The following is a 7,740-nucleotide window of genomic DNA, read 5'->3' as shown; positions in this document are numbered from 1 at the left end:
GGGGGAAAGGCCTGGGGAATGGCACCTGACCAGGTAAAGAGATCTGGCTGGGAAAGTAGGCTAAAGCTGGGGAAGAGGGTGAGGCTGGGGAAGGGGCCTGGATGTGGGAAGGGGCCTGTCTTGGAAAAGGAGCACAGACTTGATAGGGTGGCACAAGCTGAGAATGGGAGACTGGCTGGGCTGGGGGAGATTGGGGGGTGAAAATATCCTGGCAGGGAAAGGTGGCCTGCCTGGGGAGGGGCTCTGGAAGGGGAATGGGGCCTGGGAGGGAGGCACAGGCTAGGAATGGAACCTGGTGTCGGGAGATGTACGAATGCTGAGACCGACATAGGCTGGGCATGGGATAATAGGTGGGTTAATGGACCTGGCTGGAAGAGGGGGATTAGCAGGTGGAGAGGGCCTGCTAGGGCAGGGATCGTGCCTGGGAACGAAGGAGTGTGTCCTGGCTGAGGAAGGGCACATGGTTGAGGAAAGGGACCTAGCTGGGGGCACAGGCTAGGGATGGGGAGAAGGTCTGGCTGAGGAGGGGGAATAAGCTAGGGAAGGGGTTTGGTTGAGGAAGAGGTATACCGGTTGAGGAAAGTTACCTTACTGGGAAGGAGGCCCGCCTGGGAAAACGAGCTTAGACCGGGGGAGAGGCTGTTAGGTCCCTGGGTGAAGAGAACCTGGCTGTGGGGAGGAGTCTGGCTGGGAAAGAGGTCCCAGCTGGGAGCATGTGTGTGTGAAGGGGTGCTAAAGAGTTCCCAGCTGGGAGCATGTGTGTGTGAAGGGGTGCTGGCAGGGAAACATCACATGGTTGGGGAGGAGTCTTTACTGGTGATGGAGAGCTGAGAGAGGAGGATGCTTGGCCAGGGAAGGAGGCACTGGCTATGAAAGACCAGTGAAGGGGGAACTCCTTGGAAAAGTGGTCCAGCTGAAAAGGGAAAAGGCTGGGCACAAGCACCTAGCTGTCAGAAGGAGGCCCTTTCTGGAGAAGGGGTCCCGTGAGGGCAAGGGAACAAAGGGTTGAAAAGGGGCTTTGCCTGGGGAAGGGTAGCCTGGCTAAGGAGGCTGTCAACAGGGTCTCAGGTCGGGGAACAGGCCCCGGCTGGGTGAGGGGCCTGCGAGCAGAAGGGTCCTGCATGGGGAATAAGACAGGCTGGGGTTGAGGCCTGCCTGGGGAGGGGAGGCTGGCAGCATAGGATGGTAAAGAGGCTGGGCTGTGGCCCAGGGTGAGAAAACTTCCAGGCAAGTGGCTAGAGGTTGGAGAGTTGGACACAGGCTGGTAAGATGGCTGGTTTAGAAAGGGGGCCAATCCAAAGAAGGAGGCATAGGCTGAGGAAGAGGCTCTGGCTGGGGAAAGGGGCCTGGCCGGGCAAGGGGACATAGGCTGGGGAAGGAAAACCAAGTTGGGTCAGGGAGCCTGGGCACGGGCTGGTGGGGGTGGGTGGGTAACAAGCTGGGGCAGGGGCCTGGGTAGGGTTGCTGCAAAAGAGGATACTGGCTGGGAATGTGACTCCGCTGGGGTGAGGGTCTAGGTGGGTATAGGGGAAGCCTGGCTAGGAGGGGAAGGGAACCAGGCTGGGGAGCTAGCATTGGCCAGGGAAGGGGGCATAGGTAGCTGGGGAAGCAGGTATAAACGGACAAAGAGAGCCCGGCTGAGAAGAGGGCCTGGCTGGCTTCGAAGCACAGGCAGGTTAAGGGCTTCTGATGGGGGATGGGCTTATCTGCTGGGGCAGGGTGTGTAATGTGGGAAATGGGACTACCTGGGGAAGGGGGCCTGGCTCCAAGGGGGTATAGATTGAGGAGCAGGGTTAGGGAAGTGAGGAAGAGGGAATAGGCTGGTAACAAGGACCAGGGGCCTGGTTGGTATAGGGTATGAATTGGTATAAGGTGAAAAAGGGATTCCTGGCTTTTGAATGGGGAAGGGCTAGGGAGTGGCACCTGGCTAGGGGACGAGGCACTCGCTAGGGAAGTTATCTGCACATAAAGTTGGGAGGGGCTGGATGCAGACGGGGCACTGTTGTGAGGGCAGGGTGCACTGGCCAAGGAAGGGGGCATGGGCCGGGCAGAGGCCCGGAATGGGGAAGAGGGCATAGGTTGGTGAAGAGGACACTGCCTGGATAATGTGGGCCTTGCTGGGAGTGGGGGGAGGGCCTGGTGCTGCCCACGGAATTCTTTGGCAGAAGGCAGCAAACAAACCAGCAGAGTCCCATTTTACAGGCTTCTTTCTCCCTAAGTACAAGAGAAATAACTATTTCTGTCTAGGGAACCCTTAAGATCTCACTGGGCCTGTTCCAGCTTCCTCCACTGGGTTTGCCTTCAGCTGGAAGGATGGGGAAGAGTAAACCCAGGCCAGATTCCAACCAGGCCCAGAGCACAAGCCAAGAAGGGGCCTTCGCTGTGGGATCTGGCAGGACATGAGGGATTTGCAGTCTGTTCCATTTTGTAACAGTGACCACAGTCACTGAGGACAGTGACTGTTCTGAGCAATTTTGTGTGCAAAAGCCATGGGGTACTGTTCCCAAAGGGATTCAATTCCAGAAGCAACTTTCATTCATTTACTTACTATTCTTCATTTACTACTCATTATTCATGCCCTTTTGCCTTAGCAGCCAAAGACAAGGACATCTATCTGGATTTGAAGCCCAGCTCATATACCCGCTTCCTAGCTTTGTGACTTGGATTAAGTCATCTAATCTTTCTGGGCTTCAGTTTCCTCATCAGTAACATGGGACAGTTAATGACTGTCTTAGAGGTATCTCTTGGGATATTAGGTACATTAAATGAAAATATGCATAAAATGTGCAATAAATGTATCATTACCTAGGAGCCTGAGACTATAACACTATCAGCTGTGGCAGCAACCACCCCTTCATTCTGTCTACAGTAACTTTTGGAGCCACTTGGCCTCTTCCCACAGGCCCTACAGTGGAAGCCAGAACTTCTTGGGCTGCAGCGTGAAAGCAAAAGCCACTGGAGCTTACCAGAGTGCCCTCTTGGGGACAGGGTGGCCTGTGTGCAGGGACTCCTCAGGCCAGTCAGTATCTTCCTTCCTTCCACGCTTTTTCTACACACACACATAGACATGCATATTTTAAAAAACCAAACTGGTATCATTCTATCTGAACTACTATTTTTTTTTAACTTAACAATACATTATAAGCATTTCCCTCTGTCCTTAGTCTTCAATACGATGATTTTAATGCCTGCATTCTTAGCCTGTGAATGTGCCATAATTTATTTGTCCTATTCTATTGCTGGACATTTAGATTGCTTTCAATTTCTCACTGCTACAAATATGCCACTGTAATATCCTTGTAGCTGAGTCTTTGTCTATATTTCTGATTATTTCCCTTTGATAAGATTTCTAGAAGTGATCTAGGTCAAAAGGAGAGGCTTTTAATGCACACTGGTAAATTGCCCTCCAGAAAGAGGGAGCCAATTTGCACTCTCAGGGTGTGAGAGTGTTATTTTCCCATATAGTTGCAAACACTGAAAATTATCATCTTTGCTAATTTGTTAGGTAAAAAATGCTGTATTAGTTGACCCTTTGCTGATTACTAGTAAGGTGGAATATTCCTCTTAGTATGTATTAGCATGTCTATTTCATTCATGCTGGAACAAATAATTCTTAATTTATTGCCTTTTCCTGACATTTGCTTAATTTTCTATGGGTAAGTTTGTCTTCTTCTTACGGATTTGTAATAGGTCCTTCCACTTTTCATTCGGATTTTTTTTTTTTTTGCAGTACGCGGGCCTCTCACTGTTGTGACCTCTCCCGTTGTGGAGCACAGGCTCCGGATGCGCAGGCCCAGCGGCCATGGCTCACGGGCCCAGCCGCTCCGCGGCATGTGGGATCTTCCCGGACCGGGGCACGAGCCCGTGTCCCCTGCATCGGCAGGCAGACTCTCAACCACTGCGCCACCAGGGAAGCCCCCGGATATTTTTTTAAAATAGTTTTTCCCGTACATTATTAGCCTTTCAGTGTTGTTTCTGACTTTTTGCATATGCTAAAGTTTAAAATTGTAATGGAGACTATCTATCGATCTTTTTCTTTATGGTTTCTGTCTCGGTATCTTGCTTAGAAAGGGCTTCCCCATCCCGAGGTTGGATCAATATTCGTATATACTTTCAAGTTCTTAATGCTTTCTCTTTATATTTAACACTATTTAACATATCCACCTGAAAATTACTTGGGTGTAAGATAAGGACATAAATTGATTTTCTCCAATTATGGTAATTAACCAGTTAGCCCAACACCACTTACTGAACAATCCACCATTTCACCACTGATTTGAAGTGCCACCTTCCACATATATTACATTCTTATGAGAGGGTAAATCTCGTTTCAGCCAGTCACACAGAATAACTGCATTCCAGTGACCTCCATGTGAAACTGCCAGCTGTCCATTCATCCATTCACTCCATATTTACTGAAGAGAATGGTGATAAACAATAGAGAAACTGCCAGCTGTCCATTCGTCCATTCACTCCATATTTACTGAAGAGAATGGTGATAAACAATAGAGGTAGAGAGATAAAGATCCAGTCCCAGCGCTCACCATCTAGTAGAGATGGCAGATAGGAAAATAGAAATAAACAGAAAGCAGCATGACCAGTGCTGTGATGAAAGGAAGCATAGAGGAAGGACACTTCATCAGACCTGGGATGACAGGGAGGCTTAGGAGGAGCTCGCAGAGGACACAGCCAGAGCAAAGGCAGGAGTGAAAGAACAGGGTGTCTCCGTGTTCAGTGGAGCTGGAGGATAGAGGTGACAGGTGAGGGAGCTGTGGGAAAGAGGCTGCAGAGGGAGGCTGGCATGGTCTCCCAGCTTTAGTAACCATCGGTTTTACTCATAATATTACAAATTAAATAAATACAAATTAAATGAGGTACCATTTTTCATCAGTCAGATTAGCAAAGAAGTCAAGTTTGATAATATGCTGTGTTGATGGGAGAATGCAGAAACAGGCATTCTCAAACATACTGTTTCCCTTGTACATGACTAAAGAATATATTTTAAATGATACTATTGGTTGCTTTTGAGGAGGGGAACCAAGTTCCTGGGGGAAAAGGATGGGACGGAGCTTTGCACTGTGTAATCTCTTAAACGGCTGATATTTTGGACTATATGAGTTAATAAATAAATCTAAACCTAACTAACTCACTAAATAAAATGCACATAGCTTTTGAACTGGCAGTCTATATCCAGGGATCTATACTACAGATATACGTATTATACAGCAGTACATTTCAAGGCTATTCATTAGAGTGTTGTTTGTGCAAGTAAAACTCTAGATACAGCCTAAATATCCTCAGTAAGGACTAGCTGAGTAAACTTTGGATGATCCATATGAATTGTTTCCTCTAGGGAGAGGGAAAGAAATGGGTGGGTGGAAGGAGGAAGGTGTTGAGCTTTTTACTTTTAAACTATGTACTTTGATATAGTTGGATTTTTTTATTGCAAGGCTATATATCTCCTCATTCTCTCTCTTGCCAGCCCCTGGCAACCAACATTCTACTTTCTGTCTCTCAATTTGACTACTCTATGTACCTCATATAAGTGGAATCATACAATATTTGTCCTTTTGTGACTGGCTTATTTCGCATAGCATAATGTCTTCAAGGTTCATCCACGTTGTAGCAGGTGTCCGAATTTTCTTTATAAAGCTGAATAATATTCCATTGTGTGTATATACCACATTTTGTTTATCCATTATATCATTGAATTTTTAAGTAGAAATTTGTATCTATGTATCATCTAAAAACTAGAAAAAATGATTTCAAAACACTATTTCCTTTCTTCCTCTTCCTCTGGGATAATTTAAATAGCATAGGAATTATCTGCTCCTTGAAAGTTTGAAACAGTCCATTCACTTGTGAAACTGCGCCTGGGCCTTTTTTTGAAGTGAGACTCTTTGACAGTCAGGTACAGTCCTTGGAAGAAAAGCTATGCTGTGTAAAACAACCATAATTTATCTAAAATAGATAGGGACAAAAATTAGACAAAAAAATCAGGAGGTAAAGAGTAAATGTGAAATTTTTCTTATCTCTCAGAGGGTGAATCAAAGATACCATTTCAGTTTTGAAGTTGAAAAACAGAGAATTATAGGCTTAAGCATGGTGCTTACCGTCATAAAAATAACCACCAGTAGAACCAAAAGCGAATTGCCTATGCTCCCATTTAGACGGTTAAAAAAAAAAAAAAAGAATAAAGGAAAGAGAAAACCTAGCCCTTGGAGCAACAGATAGAAAACAAAGGAAAGAGAAATAGTGAACTGGCCTTTTGTCATGGGGTTGGGGAGGGCGTGGGAGGAGCCAGGTAGCTTGTGCCTTTTTTTCCTGGTGTCTTCATTTTTACTTTGGTTTAAATTATTTTGCATATGGAGATACCAAGGTTGTGCTCTGCGTCTGTGGCCTGTTCCTAGTTTGAAAAAGAAGACATCTTCTTATCTCATTTTGATTCTTTTTTATTTCGGTGGGTATCTCCTAGGGGGATTAGGCATATGCTCATTTACTCAACCATCAAGTCCCAACTTGACTTTGAATAGGAAAAATGTGCCCCCTAAATATGTTTACTGCTTCTGAATTAATCTTGCCAAAGCACTTTGTTAACCACTGACCTAGATGATCTCTCTAGGCCCTTCCAGCTCCCTCTGTGTCTGTTTTGGTTTCTCTGTCTCTCTATCTCTCTGTCTCTGTCTCTGTCTCTTTCCTTCACACACACACACACACACACACACACAAATCTAGGACCTGTCTCTGAACACTGTGTATGACCCCACAACACTACATGGCAGAAACAATAGGGAAGCAGTCTTGGTTTGGCGTAAGAAAGAATGTTTTGATAATCAGAGCTATTCAAAGATATGGAAAACCATCTCACAAGGTGGTGAGTTCTCTGTTATTGGAGATGTGTAAGCCCAGGCTGGATAACCACCACCTCAGAGGTTTTCAGGCCATTCAAGCACCTAATGGGGATTTAGAAGAAATCTGAAAACAAAAGAGGTTTCTTTTACTTAGAGGTGGGGAGTGAGCCAGAAGAGAACCACAGAAGCCCCTGGGCATGGGGAAGCCTGGTCTGGGAGCTGGGGAGGCAGTAAAGGAGATTTGCTAGGTCTCTTTTACTCAGTTGAGTCCTCTTTCTAGAACCACAGAAATGTTCATCCCTACCCCAGGCCCTGATCAGTCTTAAGTTTGGAAACACAACAGTACTGTGGAGCTGCAGGAATAGCCTAAGGTGGAGACACCACAACTGCAATGTTGACTCCAGCCCTTGTTCCTAAGTGCAAAACTACTGGTTCAGCGGGCTTGGGGAGTTGCCCAAGGGACCTGTTCTAATGAATAGCCTAGAAACACTGGAATACATTCTCAAGTGTGTAAATAGTGCTTCTGACATATTTGAGGGGGCTTGAAAACAGTTTAAGTATCCTAATCAGTTCAACTAAATACACTGAGTATCTCTAATAGCAGGCACTTCTGGCTGGGTAGGGGCCCAGGAAGGCCAGGGTAAGGGCCCTAAAATAATTAAGACTGAGTTTGTGCTCTCCATGGCAGCCTCACAGCCTCGGAGATGAGAACCTCACAAATCCAAGTGACTGCCAACCCAAGGCCCACCCTTAAGTGCAGTGGTCCAGTAAGAAGATGAGGAAATGAAGTAGGAATGCTCTGGGCCAGCTTGGAGTAGGGAGGAAGAGGGAACGGGAAGCTTGGAAAGTTCATCTCAGATTTAGGGGGGAAGCCCTAAAGGGAAGAGCG

The sequence above is a fragment of the Lipotes vexillifer genome, unplaced genomic scaffold (genome assembly GCF_000442215.2).
Source record: "Lipotes vexillifer unplaced genomic scaffold, Lipotes_vexillifer_v1.1 scaffold926, whole genome shotgun sequence".
In the NCBI taxonomy this organism is placed as follows: domain Eukaryota; kingdom Metazoa; phylum Chordata; class Mammalia; order Artiodactyla; family Lipotidae; genus Lipotes; species Lipotes vexillifer.
The sequence above is the reverse complement of the archived record's forward strand: the minus strand, read 5'-3'. Positions refer to the sequence as shown.